The sequence below is a fragment of the Panthera onca genome, chromosome C1, assembly GCF_046562875.1.
Source record: "Panthera onca isolate mPanOnc1 chromosome C1, mPanOnc1 haplotype 2, whole genome shotgun sequence".
NCBI lineage: Eukaryota > Metazoa > Chordata > Mammalia > Carnivora > Felidae > Panthera > Panthera onca.
The window spans coordinates 152,952,527-152,972,896 of record NC_138346.1 but is presented as its reverse complement, the minus strand read 5'-3'; the positions used below and the strand labels follow the sequence as shown (position 1 = coordinate 152,972,896).

Sequence of the window (20,370 nt, the reverse complement as noted above, 5' to 3'; positions counted from 1 at the left end):
GTGCAGTTTTTCTTATTCTTCAAACTCTATGATAATATCCCTTTGTCATTTTTATTATAAAAAACAATTGCTTGCCTTATAATTCATTTCGTTCTGGTTAATTTTTAATGAAAATTTTAAATATTTACAAAATAATCACAAATTTAACAGTTATCAATATTTTACTTCATTTGCTTTTCTTTTTCTTCTTTTCTTACTTTTTGATGCATATTTATTTTCTTTTGTGAGATCTGCCATTATTTTTATGCTTAAAAGTCCATTTCTTGATATTGGTTAAGTATTTATTCACTTGGCATTTCTCTGTAACTCCGTGTTTTTACTTAAATTTTTTATTTAAATTTTTAAGCCATTAGGAGTTGACTTTGTTATTAGTTGAGAGTTCTCAATTAATTTAAGTGAACTAATATTAAGTCATTGGGTGTGAATCAATTTAACTAACAAAGTAGATAAAATTAAGACATACCCATATAAAAGCATAATGGACACTAAGTTCAAAAAGAAAAAGAAATGAACACTTCTTTCTACACAGATTGAACTATGATTAAATGTCATTATTCTGATTCCAGTAATAGTTCTCTTATCTGCTTATTTTTTTGCACCTAGTCTATTTAATAAATTACATTTTTAAGGGATAACAATTTTGTGAGAGATGAGTAAAAAAAGCATGACAGCAGCAATTAAAATACCCCATAGTAAAAATAAAGTTTGAATTTTAGGAATTGTAGAGTGTCAAGAAACACAAGAAGTTTTCTGGAAAAAATAGAGGGATTCAAGGGTAGCAGAGTTTGTTTTGCGTATGGGTTTAATCTAAAAGAGATTAAGTAAAATTCTCATTTATTTTGCTGGGTATTTATAGAATGTTTCTTACTACTGTTTTGTAGCTATCTCTGTGTGTGTGTGTGCGCGTGCGCGCGTGTGTGGTGTGTGTGTGTGTGTGTGTGTGTGTGTGTGTGTATTAATCATTAGTTCTCTCTCCCCTTCCCGATTCTTCTTTTTTTTCTTTGTAGTATTAAAATCTAAACCAGGTGGTAGATACATCTAATATTTAGCTTTTGATTAGAGGCAATATAATAAGTTTATAAGAAAGAGTCAGGGCTTCTTAACTTAGTCAAACACAATAAAAAGGATGGCTGGGGTTGTTGCTGGTGGTAGTGGGGAGAGAGCAATCTTGGATTTTAAGAGAAGTGTTTAAGGAAAGCACTTTTTATGATTTTCTTTTTTTGTTGTTTTAAGTAGATATGTTGGATGTCTGAGTTTGTTTCCAGGCAGAAATGGGATCCAGTACAAGGACAGGAATGCTTATCTAGGAACGTAGAGTGTGCAGTATGTTCAGGTAGAGGATGAGTCAGGAAGAGATGTGTACAGGAAAAGAAGAAATTTAAGGCAGTCGTGCTGGATGTTTTTAATCTTGTTTATGTAGAGCAGTGCCCACTCGAAATTTAATGCACAGGTAAATCACTTGGAGATCTTGTTAAAATGTAGATTCTGACTCAGTAATCTGGGATAGGCCTCAAGAGTCTGCATTTCTAATAAACTCCCAGGTGATGCTGAGGTTGCTGGCCTGTGAGAGGACATCTGAATCAAGGAGTTTTGGTTATAAAAATGTTTAGTCTAGAAAATCAGATTTTTCATGACTGTGATTTTCTACCCGTGCAAAAGGGTTTGTTTCTAACCTTAACAGCACAGTTGAAATACAGAAAAACATCAATTTCAGTTTTATAACTTATTTTATTTAAAAAAGGAACTGAGCTATCTTGAAACTTTTTACTGAACATTTTTATATTTGGTTATGCTTCTAATCCAATTTTATATGCTTTCGATTGACCTTTTATCTGATGATTTGTTTTGAAAAATCCCTGAGCAACAGTGCAGCCTGACCCTTTCTCCCTAATATTTCCTTCTGTTCCCCACTGATCTGTCCTACTTTCATTCTGTGTTATATGGAAACATTATTTTTAATAGCATTTTACTACAATATTACTTTATTACTTAAAGTAATATTATAAAATCATGTAAGGCCAAGTTGTATATTTTCTTAACCCATTTAGAAAAACTTTATATTTTCCTAATTTTTCAAAGTCCACATATTTAGAAAAACTAAGAGTTGTAATTTTCACTTTTGCATTAATACCCTGACGTGTTAGCCTCCTGAGAGAGTAGAGGATGAGAGTACTGGAATGTACACTGGTTATCAAAAACAGCTTAAAGATGTTTTATCTGCTTAAGGTTATTTAATGATTTTTCTACTTTGTGGCATTACACATAATCAAAGATTTTATTTATTTTTAGTAGTGGACATAATCTGCTTTTACTTTTCCTGTCAGAGATAAAGATAGATTACTGATGTGATTTATTTTAGATTTATGATAATACAGATCACAAATCACATTTATTTCTACGTGAAATTTATTAGATTCTTCAGCATTTTAAAGCTGGATAGAAAGTAAGTAAATAGCAAATTTTAAACAAAGAGAGTTTTCTGTAGGTATCTTAGAGGTCAAAGTATTTTTGTTTTTAGTTTTTGGTAGAATTGAAGAACTATAGACTTAGAAGCACAACTGGAGGTTAGTAGTTATAGAAGTTTTTCAGTTTACAGCTGGAGAAACTAAGAAAGTCTGCAGAGATCATCCCTTTGCCAAGGTCTACTTCCTGCCAGTCCATTTTTCTTTCTGTAGAACTTGACATATAGCTTCAGATCATTGGTGTATTTTCCTGCCTCATGAGGCTGTCACTCAACAATATTTAAGATATACTTTAAAATATGTTGCTTCACATTGTTTAACTTAAATGGTGCTGATTGAAAAAAATAATGTATTTCAGCTTTTTTTACATTACCATTGCAGATTAAAAACAGTATTAAGTCATGCTAACTCTGCAACTTTCCAGTGATCTTCAGAAGTTACACACCTACAGGCCTCTATTTTTTTAAAAATCCCAGTTTCTCTTGGGAGGTACAAACTATTGCTAAGAATGATTTACTGCCACAACACTGAAAAACTGAAATATTACAAGAGTAATTTTAACTTTTACTATATTTAGTTTATCAGTTCACACTGATTAGCAGTCACTATTGAAAGAGTTGAAAGCATGCCTTCAGAACTCCTCCTGCAGGTATGGGGTTTAGACATTATCTTTTCTCTTTTGTTTGCTTATAACAGGAAGCTTATTTAATCCATTGCTTTGTTTCAGAGTTTAGGCAAATAGAGACTATCCTTGTTAGCTTTCAAAAGCTCTTACTTTTCCTGCATTAATGGCACTCAGGGTACATTCTGTGATCCCTCTTTATTTACCAGAAAGCTTGTCTTTGAGAGCTGTCACTCCATTCTTTCAACTGTGCTGTTAATTGACTGATAGCGAAAATTGTGTGGAAAACCTTTAGTGACAAAGATTGGATATAGGTGTTACTCTAGTCTACAGGCTGGTGAATCTTTGCTTCTTGATCCCATTTCTATTTGTACTAAAATACTAAATATAGACTGGAAGAACAAAGTACATTTAAAAGCATTCAGAAATGTTAAGCAACAATAAAACTCCATAACCATTTAAATGACAGCAGCTGACTATTTGAATTAACTTTGTGTTTGGCTTAATTTGGGGCCCTAATTATTCCTAACTTACGTGAGTAGATTTCAATTATAGTATCCTGCAGGGATTTGTAGCTAAGGCAACTAAAAGAATCATTTTACATAAAGTACTTTTGTTCAACTGATTAGTCAAGTTAAAACGTAATGATGTAAAATTGAAACCCTTCCGACAAGGTCCAAACAAATGTTTCTAGTAGTTTTGCTAAAAACGGAAGGAAAAACAAAAGATTGAACTGAGTTTAATTTTAAACAATATTTTGGTCTTTGGGAAGATTTACTTCATTGTAATGCTGATAAATATATAAATATGTCTTAAGACGTGTGTTAGTAAAACATGAAAGATAAATTTGTCACAGTAGAAACAAACCTTCATAAGCAGTGTCTGTTTGCTTTATAATTCTTTATGTATGATTTTTGACATCTTCAAATACATTGCTTTAGAAGAGAAATATAAATAAATAATTTGAATGACTAGCTCTTCTGTGTTTTGGAATGCATTTCAATTGAACACAGATCAGATACTCAATTATTGATTTGAAATGTGATATACCAGTAAGCACCAGGACATGCAATATGGTTGACACTGTGCTACAGTGAATAGACAACTCAGTATTTAACTCACAGTTCCTTTCTCCCTGCTGTCAGAGTCTTTCTCCCCGCTGTCAGAGCCCACCATAATTTTGAACACCTTTTCCAACGTAAACTTAAGTTATGATTGTGATGGATGCTACTTTGGTTCCTTACTAATCTATGTGCTGGAGAGAAGTGTAAGAAAAGCGCTTGCTGGGACACCTGGGTGGCTGTCAGTTAATTGTCTGATTCTTGATTCTTGCAAGAGAATCGACTGCGAGTCTCGATCTCACAGTTCTCCGATTGAGTCCCACATCAGGCTCCGTGATGAGCGTAGAGCCTACTTAAGGATCTCTTTCTCTCTCTCTCTCTCTCTCTCTCTCTCTCTCTCTCAAAAAAAAAAAAAAAAAAAAAAGCACTTGCTGGCATCAATAGACCACTTTGAGGCTTAACCATAACATTTCCCTAGAGTCTTATAGCTGTTTAATATTAGTCTAATACAGTTAATGAAGTTAAAAGCCAGCAGTTCTGTTCTCTCTTCTTAGCAACTTTGTGGTCCTCTTTGTCGTCTTCCTCTCTCCTACCCCTTTTTTACCCCTTCTTTCAGTTTTTGAACATGTATTGTATATTAGTCATTGTCTTTACATACTTATATATGCATTATTTCCTTTAATCATGTCAGTTCTCTGACCAGTTTGTCACTGAGTAAAACCCAGTCTGAAAGGCGTAACATAAAATTCAAGGACCTGAACTTTGACTTCAGAGTGCTCTTACTGCTCCAGCCAAGCTATGTTAACAAGTGTTTCTTAAAAACAATGCCAAGAAATCCATGCTTCCACCTGTTCAGTGCCTATTTGTTCTTTAGGATACATTTCAAAAGTTCGTACCTTTAGGATGTTTTTTTCTCATATAAACAGGAATCCTTTGAATTTATATAATAGCAGCACAGTCCAGGAAGGTCAGTTACCAGCCACAGGTGGTTATTGAGCACTTGAACTATGGCTAATGAGACTGAACACATACATTTTTATTTTATTTTATATTAATTGTTTTAAATTTCAGTAGCCACAAGTGGCTAGAGCAATTCATAGGTATTTTAGTTTTCTTTTTTCACTTAGGGTTTTTTTTTTGGGGGGGGGGCAGGGAGTCACTTCCTATACCTCTTTTATATGTTTTAGTAAATTCTTTGAGGTCAGGGAAAGTGTTTTACTTATTTCCATATTTTTTCATAGTGCTATGGTGCTTAGAAAAATATTTGAACTAGTTGAGGAATGCATTTAAGGTGTGTTAGTGCCAAAGCAGTGTTTTAAATATATATTCACGGTACAGCAGTTTCACTAACACTCACCCAAAAAACAGTGTGATGAGTTTGTGAATATCAAAAACAAATACAGTATAGGTGTATGCATAGAATGTAGCATGCAGGAATGGAGTCTTTGGGATTAACAGCTGAGTTTAAGTATACTTTCAAATTTAATGGTAGCAAACCCTAGTTGCTGACTGCAGCCTTGGTTCTTCTGTGATTTTGATAGTTCTTTAAATTATCTGGATGGTAATAACCTACATCTGAGTTAGCTAATTGTTGATTTCTGTTCCCTAATAGAGCTTCTTTCTTGAAATCCAATGATGAACCTAGCTGATACTGCCATTTGCTTTCTATAGTTTGAGAAAATGCTTTGGAGGATAAGTAATTATGAAGGCATCAGCTTAAAATGATGAGTAATGACTATCTCTATAGTCATTTAGGAAATCTTATGATCTTGGCTCATGAATTTCTTCTTTTAGTAACCAGAAAATTATTTAATTTTAGTGTAGCTGTAAGAAGAAGGGTATTTTATTATTATAATAGATAATGGTGTTTAATTATGACATTTTACATAGACTTAAACATCACACTTGAAAATTATTACTTTTTTGGTTAATATGTTCTTACTTATTATTAAAGAGTTTATGGCTTATAATATTACAGTTGATGGCTTTCCTGGGGGAGGCTTCATAAAATGCCTTTTAATTATATATGTGTATATGTTTATATGTACATGTATATTTATGTATGTGTGTGTATGTATATGTTTATGTGGACGTATATGTGTGCATATGTATACTGGCATTCAAATTTCTTTAATTTTTCTGTTTTATTGAAAAATAATTGATGTATATTACTTACAAGTTTAGGTATACAGCTTGGTGGTTTGATTTACATATACTGTGAAATGATTATCACAGTAGGTTCAACTAACACCCGTCTTTTCATATAGATGCAGTAAAAAGAAAAAAGAAAAAAAATTTTTTTCTTGTAATGAGAACTCTCAGAATTTACTCTTAGCAACTTCCCTATATATCATACAACAGTGTTAGCTATAGTGTTGTACATTACCAAAATGTCTTATTGTCTCTTTATTTAAATAGCATTTGCAAATGGATGTCTGATTTAACATGCTGTCTGTGTCTATCCCCTATTCCTGTCTCTCCATGTAGAAAAATGACAAATTGTCTATTAGTAGAAGTTGGGGTAAATGCATAGTGCAACTGGAGAAAATATTTTTTATATTCATTACTTTTAAAGAAGAAAGCATTTCACTTAGAATGGTGAGTTAAAAAATAATATATTCTGGACTTCTATTAAGTACTTTCTAATTAAAACGTTTGCTCAGGAAACTTAAATTTTCACTGACACGCTCAGCATTGATTTGAGGTTTCTGAAGTGCTAGTTTCTGAGCCTCACATCTAATAGTTTATTACCACCTCTTGTTTTATAACAATAATGGTGCTTCTCAGATTGAAGCATTATTTTATCAACTTAATTTCTGAATGATTTATATTTATTTTAACAAGTCTCAGTCAGCTCATTCTTAAAATGAATGTTTGGCGTCACTGAAAATAATTGAAAAGAATGCGTTGCCATTTCATACGGCAAATATAAGAATAGAATTCCAGAAATGCTTGAGCTGTGGCTGCGTTATTAGAACAATGAATAATCCTCCAGGTGGCTACCTGGAAGGAGAGGGTATAGTTTATGATGGGGAGAGATATTTTGGAATATAATCTGATATACACGTGGGAAAAAATAGCTAACTTTGTAAGTATAGTTCATGTATTTGTCACTTAAATATGAAGGGAATAAGAAAATAGTCTAAAATTAATAATTTCCTGGATATAGCATTTGGCTTAATTATCTTTATATAGTAGTTTTTCAAATTATGATCATATGAAAATATCTGAAAATAAACCTGCATGGAGTTAGGTTCAGATTTCTCTGTATTTTTTATTTAGCATTTGCAAATGAATATTCGATATACCATGCTGTCTCTGTGTGTCTGTCTCTTTTTCTTGCTTGCTTTTGTTCTCTTTATGTCAATTTAGAAAAAAAAATTAGTAAATTTTGTATTTGGTGGAAATACATATTTCATATTTTTGGCAGCTGAGGAGTACTGCACAATATAAATTAAGATACACAGTGAATTTTTCACAACTTCATTAAACTATTTTTCTTACCTATGCTTAAGGACATTTTATTGGTATTTATTCTGCATGAAGATCTGATACTTAAAATTTACTCTATAAATTTGGTGTACTACTTGAAAAAAGTACCCAACTGTCAGTCCATTCCAAGAGTGAAGAAGGCAGATCCAGCTGGTCCAGAGGAGAGAAGGTCTAGTTGGTGCATAAAAAATTCATGTCAGCATTTCGACACTGCATTCTTTTGGGGTATCTGTTATCACTGAATAGGAAACTGTTTCAAATTGACAGGCAGACAGAATGTTGTGCTGAATGTGTAAATTGGAATTATCACATCTAGCAGTTCCCTTCACCAGGTGCCGGCTTGGAGCTCCGTTCTGCGCTAATGTCGAGAGAGTGCCAGGAATAGTTCTATTTGCTAATTATCCCTCATCTTTTCCAATGTCTAGTTTTTTTTAGTAAACAGCTTGCCCAGGTGTTTTCAGGAATGCCGAGCAGGACAATGCAAGACTGCAGGTGCTTATGTGGCAAGAAGATGCCATACAGAACACTGAAAACATCTATATCCATCTGTGTAAAAAGGATTATTGCTTTCAAGGGTTTTATTCTCTAATGTACTGAAAACAATAGTTGTCAGTATTTTGTTGGCCCTGAGATACTGTGAGAGCAAAAATGTGGGGGTTAGTGTTTTTAAGAACGCTAGAACATTTAATTAGGCTTTACTTTGAGTCTTTTAAAAACATTTTATGATCTGCAACCTGTGTGGATACACAGTGAGGTTTTCAAAGATTATAAACAATGAGGGCAAATGTAATATTAAACAAGGAATATTAAAGATGAGTTTTTTGTTTTTTTAGGCTTTTTGATCTTAGTTTACTACTACATGATATCATTGTGGGTTTTTTTCTCTTTTTTTCAGAAAATTCTTGTGCAGTATAGTATTATGATGCTTAAAACCAAAATTTAGAATGCTTTATGCTTTATGAATTTATATCACAAGTTGTTTAAGTACTGCTCAAATTAATGTGTGCTTGAAGCATTTATAAGAGTGTTACTTTTTTTGAAATTTAACAATTTGAATCACAAAATTATCCTTTAATTAGTTCTGTTAATTGTGTTTTCTTGACAGTCATAAACATTCTTCTTAAAGAGTTTGTTATCTGTCTTTTGCCTATCCGGTGGGCATTGAATTATCTTAATAAATTTTGCATTGGAGATTGCTTTTTTGTTTTCTTCTTTTCTAATCATTTCTCATTATGGTAAAATAATGAAGTGCTAAGTACTCTAAGTATGAAGATTTTGTGAAGTTTCCTCTAGTTTGCCTAGGACTGTGAAAGTTGTCGTGGCATTTTGACAGCTGGTCACATTGCAGTGATTCTGCTGAACACTTCACAGGATTTCTCTTGTCAGCTTTGATTTAGGATTAGACATTATTGTCTTTTGTATTGACTTGGTCTCTGTTTCCTTTCATCGACATATCCTGTAGTGAAAATACATTCATACCAGAGTTTCCCATGGGAGTGAGAAAGGGTATATATATATATATATAGAGAGAGAGAGAGAGAGAGAGAGAGAGAGAGAGAGAGAGAGAGAGAGAGGCAGCAAGTTTTGGTGTGAAGTCCATTGGTTCAGATTCTGACTCTTACTTACCAGCTATGTGAATCTGTGCAAATTATTTAACTTGAGCCTGCATTTTCTTATTTTTATAAAATTGGGAAAATCCCTACTTTTCAGAACTGTTGACGCTTAGAAATGAGATGTTTAAAAAAGTCATTTATTTGTCAGTAATTATTGAACACCTGGCAAGTGCTAGGACTGTGCTGTGTGCTAGGCATGGCTTTTGCCTTTAATGGACTGAACAATAATTATAGTACGTTACAACATCTATGAGCGAACTAGAGAGAGATGCACAGGGAGCACACCCAGCTGAAACTGAGTATGTTAAGAAACATTTTCTGGCAGAGATACTTGAATGAGTAAGAACTGGGCAGCTGAAGAAGAACGAGGCATTCCAGGAGAGGGACTAGAATGTGTAAGATCATTGCCGCTAAAAACTGTAGGGAATTGTGGGTGGTCAGTGCATGTGCAAGGTTGGGGGAGGGTGTATAGGACAGGTCCTATAAAAGAGTTTAGGATTCTGTCATGTTGGTATCAGGATAATTACTGAATAATTTCAAAGGTGATTATAGATTTTTGTTCTAGAAGTATTTATTTGGGTTAGATGGGGTTCACTATTGAAAGCAGAGAAAGAAAATGTTGAACCAGTTCCTGTGGGCCACGTAGTTAACATAGACAAGTGAAGCATGCAGAGTATAAAGAAATAAAACAAAACTAAAAAAATGCATGCTTGTCTAAAGTGGACAGATGTTACTTAGCTCCAGGTGATTATTTTGTCATTTTTTTATGTTTTGTCAATGTGAAGATGTTGTCAGTTGATCTGATTATGTTTTCCCCAATAGAAGTCAGAAATTGATTTTTTTTTTAAGATTTCATTTTTTTAAGCAATCTCTGTACCCAACCTGGGACTTGAACCTGTGACCCTGCTATCAAAATTCACAGCTATTCCGACTGAGCCATCCAGGCACCCCAGAAATTGATTTTGAATGATGTATCTCCACAGTTTGAAACATTGGAAACTAATTCAAAGCACAAATTCAAACACGGTGGGGGGGGGGGTGGCAAATGGAATATACCTGTGAGTAGGGATCATCCTGTTGCCTGCCCCTTATACCTTCTTCTTAACTAGGACATTTACAGCAGTCTAGGTGAGAAAGAATGAGAGACTGGGAAAAAATTGCAGTGAGATACGATAAAAAGGTGAACTGATGGTGATTTATTCAGGTTTATTGGTGGTAAGGAAGTGGCACTAATGGATGTTTGGGCATAAAATAAACTGGACTCTCCCAGAGATTCAGGGGGATTCATCCTGCCTGGTTTGCCCTGTGGAGGTTGAAAGAGGCATATCCGGCACAGATCCAAGATGTCTGGAGCAGCAGGGGGGTGGGGGACTCTGTTTACGTGTCCTGGGTTCCCTTTGCATCTGTTTGCTGTGCTCCCAGATCTCAGGATACTCACTGGCTTTTTTCCCCTCTCTACTCTTTTCCTGATCTTTCTTCCCTTTGCATTGATTGCCCACGGTTTCTTCCCCCTCACAGTTTGACCTAAGGATGACTTTAGCGTACTCCACCCAGCCTTGTTTTACCTTGACAGCTTCAGCTCTTTGTCTTAATTCTGGAATTGCCCAAGTTTCCTAATTCAGATTCCTGAGACAGAGAGAAACTCATGGACCTCATTCCTTTTGTACCAAGTCAGATCATGCATTGCTGTCGGGATCGCAGACTGACTGCCCCTGCTTTGAGGAACCAAGTCTTTTTCAATCAGCTGTGTCTGGTTGCTAGTAGGATCTCATAGTTGGCCTGGCTTTGCCTTCTCAGCAGTGCATATAAGTAGAGCATTTTTAGTTAGAATGAACTGAGTGCCTGCAGAAATGGCAGTTGGTATTCAGATATAGTGAGTGATGAATGTGGGGAGTCACAGTGGATCATGAATTCACCAAGATGAGAAAATATAAAAAGAAAAGTGGATTTGATTGGTAATTTGTGTGGTCAGTTTAATGAAGTTTCTACCATTAAAAACATAATAATAGTAAGCTCAGACTTAGATAAATGTGCAAGTGGGGCATACATACAGAATTAAAAACATATTATTAGAGCTTTAATATTTCATGATTTATAATAAGCATATAATATGAAGCTTGCCTTAATCATTAAATAGTAAATATGAGTAAAGCTTGGAAAATGTTTATTGTAGGTATACAGAAACAGCTAGTTTTTAATTTCTCTAATTTGTACTTTTCATTTAAACCTAAAACAATGGCTGCCCTTTGGATCCTACTAGATATCAAACACTGTACTAGATTCTTTCTCTTCATTGTCCTGGATAATGCTATGAATGGCTCTCTGAGGTTTGTATTATTTTCTCAATTTTGTACCTGAGGAAACTTATGCACAGATAGGTGAGTTAGGCAGCATCAAATCAACAATAAATGCAGAGTTGAGATTAATTTGTCCACAGGACTGTCTGACACAACATTCTTTATGATTTTTAATTTGTATAATAATGAAAATCCACTTGCATTTTCAGTTTTGGAATGTTTCTAGATGCATATAGTGTGGTGTCTATGATTTGGCTATTCGTAATTTCAGCAATGCCTAGATGTAAAAAGGAAATGACTTTTGAAAGGTTCATTGATGTACGTGCACTCTTCACATTCAGGCTAGGTCTGTTTGATGCCAGACAGCCTATTGAGAAAGTGGGAGATGTAGGCATTCAACATATGCTTTTTGTCTCTGGTGCCAGACATCGTACTTAGCTTCATTTTTTAACTGCGTTGACTACATATTTTGGCATTGTGTCGACACATCAGTGGAAAAGCCTCTATCAGCCCACAGATGGTTCCTTTTGGTGGCACTTGTCGTGAATTCACTATCCATTGACAGCTTCTAGGCAGAGAGGGTTCTGTTCCTAATCAATACATACACAGTTGAAAGATTATATTGCGATTTTAATGTGCCACTATATTTTAAATTTGTGGGTTCTTGGTATATAACAGTATTTAAATAAGTAATTGAGTAAGTGAATGCAATTTTTAAAACCCATTTTGTGACCTTTTAGAGAAAGTATTTTAGGCTGTATACCATCGATACAACCATCACCTCTTAGAAGAATTATTTTTGTGCTTATGTAGCAATTAATCTTCACTCTCAGTACTGTCATTTAAATCTCTCTTATTATATTGATATTTTGAGAAGTGGCCTTTAAAAACGTATGGGAATGGTGAAACATTTTATCTCAAATTGGAAATTAAAATTGGTGGTTAGTTTGCAATAGGGAAATAAGGAAATATAATTGAGCCATTGAGCTAACGGTACTCTATGCCTTGACTCTGTTTATTCAGAGTCATTTGTTATTTTATTCAGCAAATGATGTATTTATTGAGTTTTTACTATATGCAGCTTTTTCTGTGTGTGTGTGATGTGAAGAACTGAAACCAAGAAGAATGAACATCATTTTACCAATACCCATAAACTTTCTCTTAAGGCGAGAACAAATGTATTATGAAAATATTTAGAGCTAAGACTTAATACCATATATTCCTAATCTTTGCTGTCTTTTGAAGCATGACATGTTCTCACATTTTTAGAGATTCAGCTTGAATTAGAACAGGGTCAGTATTTTAGTTAGCATTCTTATTTCTTATAAGAATTGGGGATGATTACTTAGATTGGGTGTTGGCCCCCTTTAAAAATGATAGCAAATGTACAAAGACCTGAAGAAAAATCATTTACTGAACTTAAAAAGCACATGAAATGAACTGTAGACACATTTAACATCCTCCCTCTCCCATGTAATAGAGAGTAAGCAGGCTGTTTGTTATTTAGAGTGCTTACTTTCTATTGGATATGGCTTATTTTCAGCTTGCTATATAGTTTTTATTTTAACGTGCCATGGGGTTTATAATCATAATGTGCATCATCATTCATTTTTCCAACATTGGAAAATGTTGATTGAATAGTTTTGCTGTGCACACCTCTATGAAGTTAATTGTGCAGAATTCAAGTAACTATGAACATTCAGATTTTAATAATAATTATGTGGGAAGGATTGAGAAGATACAACCAATAAAAGTTGAAAATGACACAGTTTAAGACAGGAAGTAAATTATAATGACTGAGTTTTACAGTATTTTAATAACTTGAGCATCACATAATTTTAAAACTTTTGCCACTTTAATTCTGATATGATTGTGTATAAATGTTCTTTAATTTTTATGAAAAATTGTGTTGTTTAAATCATTTGTGTCAATTCAGCAGTATTTCATCTCTGTTGTGTAGTATATGTTTTAAATGTTTATTTATTTATTTTGAGAGAAAGAGAAATAGAGAGCTAGCAGGGGAGGAGCAGAGAGAGAGAGGAAGACAGAAAATCCCAAACAGGGCTCTGCTATCGGCCCACTGCCGACTTGGGGCTCAAACTCAAGAACTGTGAGATCATGACATGAGCCGAAATCAAGTCTGACACTCAACTAACTGAGCCATCCAGGTGCCCCTGTTTCATTTTTTTTTTTTTTTTCATTCTTCAACCTCTACATGATTTGAAATTCTCTTAAATAAAAATGACCAAAAACCAATTTAAATATTATTTTAAATATTATTTGATAAATGCTCATTTATGTGTGTGTGTGTGTGTGTGTGTGTGTGTGTGTGTGTGTGTGTGTGTGTGTTTTGGTCATGTGAACAGTATGTAATATTGTGTGAGGCTTTAAAAAATATATAGTAAAATATTTTAATGACTTTATTAGCATATTTAAATATCATAAAAAATTAGAAACAAAAAAGGATTTGAAATCCTGACATCAAGAAACTAATGTTTTCTTGGAACATCTCTCAGTGAATTTTTTAAAATTAAAAAAAAACCTCGGTTTTATATATTTAAAAAACAAATAATATGTTCCTACCTTAGACATTTTTTTAGTGTACATTAACATGTTAAGTGTATAATATCTAGAAAATTTTATAACCACATATTATATGGTTTCAGTTACTTAGGTGTGTGTTAGCTGGAAAAACGTCCCATGGTAACATGATACAAGAAATGCTTTGGGGAAAAAATTTTTCTAGGAATCCACAATTTCGGTTCTTGGTCTAACTTGGAGTCTAGTTAGTTCATTTTTCTGGACCAAATTTCCTAATATCAGAAGTTAACAAATTAAATTGGGAGGAGGCCAGTAGCTATGCTGACTCTAAACTTTGAAATAAAGTTAAGTCCACTACAGCAACATACTTTTTAACTTTAAAAATGTGCTTGCCTTTAGTATACTTTTTAATTCATTAACGTTTGTGATTTTGTTGCATAATACCACTTCTGCCGTGTGACAGGTGGTGGTTCTTAAGCATACAGCTATCTTCCTTGTGGCCTAACTCATTTTCATTACATAGCCTTGTTTATTTTAGACCATGTGCACACCTCACTGACATTTCAGTAGGATGATGAAGTATTTTACCATAGTTCATTTTGCAAAGATTTTAATGTTTTCAGTAATATTAAGTCAGTTAAGAAACTTATCTACCACTTGATAAGAGGTGTTAGAACGTCATGGCGAGGTGTTACTATGCACTGTTGACCAGAGAAATAGAAATGTTATTGGTTTATATTTTATGTATTTATTTTGTTTTATATTTTATCGATTCTGTCAGTATCACTTGAAAAATGCCTTTTAACAGTTGTTATTGTTCTTTGTCAACAAACCCAGGAATGTGTTTGATTTAGACTTTGAACATTTTCTGTTACGTGGTATTTTTCATAAAAGAATGAAGACCTAGTATTTTTGTCTTACACTTAACGTCTATTTATGTACAGTTTTGTCATTATTGGTATAGCAGAAGGCAGCTTGTGAACAAAGAAATCCTACATTTATCCTGGATTTTTATTTCACCTGCCGAAGTTAAATCTCACAAAATTTGCAAATTGAGAGAAAATTAGTAATGTGTACTTATTATACCAGGTTATCAAGGTATTTTAAAAAAGGGCGAGGCTATAGTGGATGAGAGAGAAAAAACTTCAGGTTTTGAAAAGTTGGTATTTTTTAGAATAGATTAACCATGTTTTTACATTATCCCTGTTGGTAATGCACCAAAAAAACCCAAAAAACAAAAACCATCAACTGACCCATAATGAGGCAACCCCTTTAGCAACTCTTGCTTCCCTTTTATTTACTAATTTTTTAACTTTGTTTTAGGCACCCAGTAGCTTCTATCAGCTTTTTTTTAATCTTCTTCTGGGCTTCACTACTCCTCTCTGACAGCCTCTAGGTAACTATTCTTTTCAAGTAATAAATAGATCTTGATTGAAAGGTAGTTTTACTTAGGTTTATTTGAACTTTAGGAGGGCAGGGATCATGTCTTTTGCTGGTATGATTCCCGGAAAGTGCAAGGCACAACAGATATTTTTTAAATGAAATAAATATTTGGTGAATGAGTGAATGAACGAATGAATGAATTTCCAGGCAGATGACTATATTAACAGAACATGAGTAAGCCTTTTTTGTTTTTTCTTTTTCTTTTTCATTTTCTTTTTCTTCTCTTTTTTTTTTTTTTTTTTTGGACTGGATTCACCTTTTGCAAACTCTAGAGAAAGAATATCAATTTTTCATAGCACTTTTATTCTTTGACCAAATAAGTATACCTATCACTTTCACATCTACTGTTGTCTCCCACACAACCAGGACAGTCTATGACAAGGAGATTCTAAGTAAATATTTGTTGGAGGAATGAATAAATGAACGATCCCTTCTCTATTCACAGTATTGCAAAAAAAGAAAAACAAAAACAAAAAAGGGACAGACCTTGTTGTGGGGGGAAAATTTCCATGAAACTAAATAATATAAACATGATGTTTGTAAGTACTCAGTCACACACACCACACACACACACACACACACACACACACAGCAAACACTGGAAGGCTGGAAATACGATTTTTAGTATCATATTTATACTTTCTCATAGATAATATTCTGTACAGATTTTTATAAAGAGAAGGGGCTTCCATTTTATGGGAGTTTAACAGAGCAGTTAATTTAGGTGATTTGTTTGTGATCAGCAGTTGGAGATAGCTGGTGTCAGAACAAGAATTAGAAATTGGTTGGTATGATTCCCAGGCTGTTGATCTTTGCCCTGCAGTAGGGTTGCTTCCTTTATGGTTTTAGGCCCTGTTCATTTGAACTGAGGATGGATAGCTCATGTCAATCTACATATTGTATTGCAAGCTTCTGAAGTATCCAAACCACAGTAACCATTGGATGTGACTCGGTAGTTGCTTGGTCATAGTATTTTCCTATTGCCTCCTAAGTATTGCTTTATGCCCAAGGAGCCTGGGCTTTTAAATGATAGTCCCCGAAAGACTCTTCCCCTAGAAAGTGAAAGAATCATCTGCAACCATGTTTGACCATGTTTTTCCTCCAGTCTTGCCACCCTCTCCCCGCAAGAATGTGACAGTTAGCCCTAAACAACAGTGGCTCTCTCCAATGATGATTCCTAAGTTGCTCAGAGTGGATTGTAGTGAGCAGATGGAAAGATAGCAGATTGGGTGGGGTGGGGGGATTTCAGTCTCTTGCTGTTATTTACATTTGATTTAGTGTAAAATGAGATTTAATTGTTCATATTAGAGCCAATTAACGGGGAAACCCAAGAAACCTGGTATGGCGTATTGAGAGCCTGCTGTAGAATGAAGAAGAGTATGTTTTCTCACACAGACAGATTGGTGGCTGAGTTATATACATTGTATATAAAATAAATAATGAAGTTGTCAGAAAAGATTAGAAGTTAATACATTTGACCCAAACTTATTAAATTATGTGTCACAAGTATTGAATTACCTCCAGACTTGTGTAGTTCCTGAAACTGGGAATTAAATTGATCTGAATAGCAGTAGATATTTTATTTTTAAACTGTTTTAAGTATTTATAGAAACAGTGATAGAAAGTAATTGTAATTTTCTGATATAAGTAGCGATCTATTGTCGAGGAAGAGCTAAAAATGCTGGAATTAAATTTTTCTTCATTAGACATCACTAAAACTGAAAATTTACATTTTCAGCATTTCAGGTCTTTTAATTTTATATTAAGTATGCACTTACTAACTGTAAGTATGGGTCAACAATGATATGGTAATAGTCATAAACATTCCAAAATACTAAGTTGTCACATATATTTCATGGCTTAATTCCATATATTCTTCTAAGAATAAGGTCCTCAGTGTGAGTTTCAAAACTATCAAGTATGAAGATTTTGTTGTATGCAAAATTAATTGCCAAATGGTGTGTCTGAAGGCAGCATATCTCTTGGCAAATGTGTACATATTTAGTCAGGACCTCCTTTTGATTTGGAAGAAATTGAGTGTGTTTCCCATAGCACTGAGACAGTATATAGAAAAAAATCTTTTTCCTTTTTCTCCAAATAGCAGTCATTGACATAGGTACCATATTGCACAAGAGAATGAATCAGCAAATGGCTTAACAAGATTAAAATTATGTGTATATATTGGGGCATCTGGGTGGCTCAGTCAGTTAAGCCTCTGGCTCTTGACTTCGGCTCAGGTCATGATTTCACAGTTTGTGGGTTCGAGTCCTGCATTGGGCTCTGCGCTGGCAGTGCGGAGCCTGCTTGGGATTCTGTCTGGCTCTCCCTCTCTCTCTGCCCCTTCCCACCGTGTGTGCTCTGTCTCTCTCTCAAAATAAATAAACTTAAAAAAAGTTTCAAAAAAAATTATATATATTAAATGATTACTACATGGTTTCTATGTAATTTGACAGCCTCATTTGCATTTTTTAATATGAAAGTTTCAGTTACTCTAAATATACAGTGAAGTAAAATTAGATTTTCTCGTCTTCTTGGATTTGATTGTCCATTTTACTTTATTTCTAAAGCTTGTGAAAACTCCCATATACTGCTTTGCAGGTGGTAGATTCCTTCATATGTTAGCATCTCTACCCTTTTTCTGTATTTACTATTTTCTCTAAACAAACAGGCTAAACTATTTTAAAGGGATAATTAAGCTAACATGCTCCATTGTATTTCAGTGTTCCATATGTTTTCCAAAACTGTAACCTCATTTTTTCCAAAATTTAATTTAGTTTTAATTGGTAGACAAATCCAGTTTTGAAGCACTGGCCAACATTGTTTTCAGTTACTTGCATGCCATCTTTCACTTCTGACTTACTAGCTAAATAAGATATTGAAATATTAAGGGCTGGTGAGCAAGCCATATCTGATTCCCTAATTAGACTTTACTGATACAAAGATAAATGTGAAGTATTAAAACTGGAAACATTTTAGTAGCTTTACTACATTGTAGCTGTCAGGTTTTTATCAGTTTTATTTGGGGATATGGAATGTTCACATGGTATCTTACTTACATGATTATAATTTCTTCAACTTTCCCTACTTTCTTCCAATATGAAGAGATCACTTTCCTCTGAGCACCACAGATTAAGAACTACCTGTTCTAGCAAGTAATCTCTAATTCTTCCTAGTTTCTTATATTTCCTCAAATGTGGGATTGGTAGTTTTAGCTACTAGTTTCAAGCCAGTAGTTTGTTTCTTCTAAGAAACACCCATGGAAGTGAAGTGACCTTTATAAAGTAACCTTTGTTGTGTGCCCCACAGAGAGTACTGAGAACAGAACTCCCAGGGAGACAGTTCATCACCCTAAAGGGAGGGAGAAAGGTTTACATCACAACTTTCCATGAAAACTTAATTATTTTAAGGGGCATTGAAAATTTTGCTCAAAATAATTTTATTTAAAATGTTCTGTATAGATTGTGAAATTCAAAAAGAAACAATTGGTATTTGTTTAAAATTCAGAAAGATAAAAGTGATACCACTTTTGGAATAAGGAAAGAACAATTTACTGGGCATTTTTTTTTTTTTTGCCAAAGATTTTTTTATGCTAATGGTCATAAAATGTGGATCTTATTCTCTAGACTGAGTAGGTTAGGAAAAAAAGGGCCTAAAAATATTTTGATAATTTAGTGCCCAAGATCACATAGTTTCTAAGTTAGTATACCTGGAGTCAGATCCAGACTTTGCTCCAGAGTCCGTGTTCTTACAGTTAAGGCATTCTGAGCTTAGAGGAAGAGGGAAGAAATGTTAACATTTCATACCCTTGTCTTCCTTCTGTTTCTGGAACATGCCAGGCTTTTTCTTATGCCTGGAACTCATTCCTCGGCTTGTCACGTCACTGATTTTTTTCTCATCCTTTAGGTCTTTGCTTTAATTAATGTCAACCCCAGAGAGGGTTTTCATAACAATCTTATGGAAAGCACCTCCCAAATTACATCATCCTATTTATTTTCTTGTTTAACAGTTGTAGTATCTGTAAATACTTTCATTTGTGTGTCTCTTCCACTATAGGTTCTATGAAGACAGGGACCTGTCATTTTCCCTTTTGTTTCTTCAAGTTTTATCTCACATAACAGTACTTGGCACATATTAGCATATTTAGTAGTTATTGGTTCAGTGAACAAGTACAACTTGTTATGTATTTGGTTCCCTTTTAAATATATAGAGATAAGCAAGTACTATTTCCTCAGATTTTTTAAAAGAAATAATTAAAATTGCATTTCAGTTTTAATTGTTAGTTGTTACTGTGGTAGTCAAAAGTTATTTGAAAGAAATCAGTTATATGTAAATTTCCATGAAAATTACTAGAAATCCCTATTGAAACTGTGCTTTCCCAGTATAAGACATTTTGTAAGCTTGCATTTATTTCCCACACAAGATCCTTTTTCTGCAGGCATATTTTAATTATTGAGTTATTAACTTGATTGTATATCTTACACAAAAGAAAGAAATCTTTCACTGATATTTGAGATTTATGTGTTTCAGTTTTTGCATGAAATAGATACTGTCAAGACCTTGTGTTTAGCATCAGAATCTTACACAAGTCTTAACAAACAGTAACCAAAAGTGAGCTCAAAATACAGAATCCTAAGTGGCAGGTAAATGCTTTCACCGCTAGAATATAAATTGCTACCTTTGGTTACAAAAAGAATTTAACATTGGGGCACCTGCATGGCTCAGTTGGTTAAGCGTCCGACTTAGGCTCGGGTCATGATCTCGCGGTTTGTGGGTTCGAGCCCCACGTCGGGTTCTGTGCTGACAGCTCAGAGCCTGGAGCCTGCTTCGGATTCTGTGTCT

The 20,370-nt window shown here is 34.0% G+C and overlaps 1 protein-coding gene across 19 annotated transcripts in view; it reads left to right on the top strand.

The window, feature by feature from the left end:
- ADGRL2 (adhesion G protein-coupled receptor L2) overlaps positions 1 to 20,370 on the top strand; it is a 625,339-nt gene that overhangs the window by 480,832 nt on the left and 124,137 nt on the right. The gene's annotated exons all lie outside the window — the stretch shown is intronic.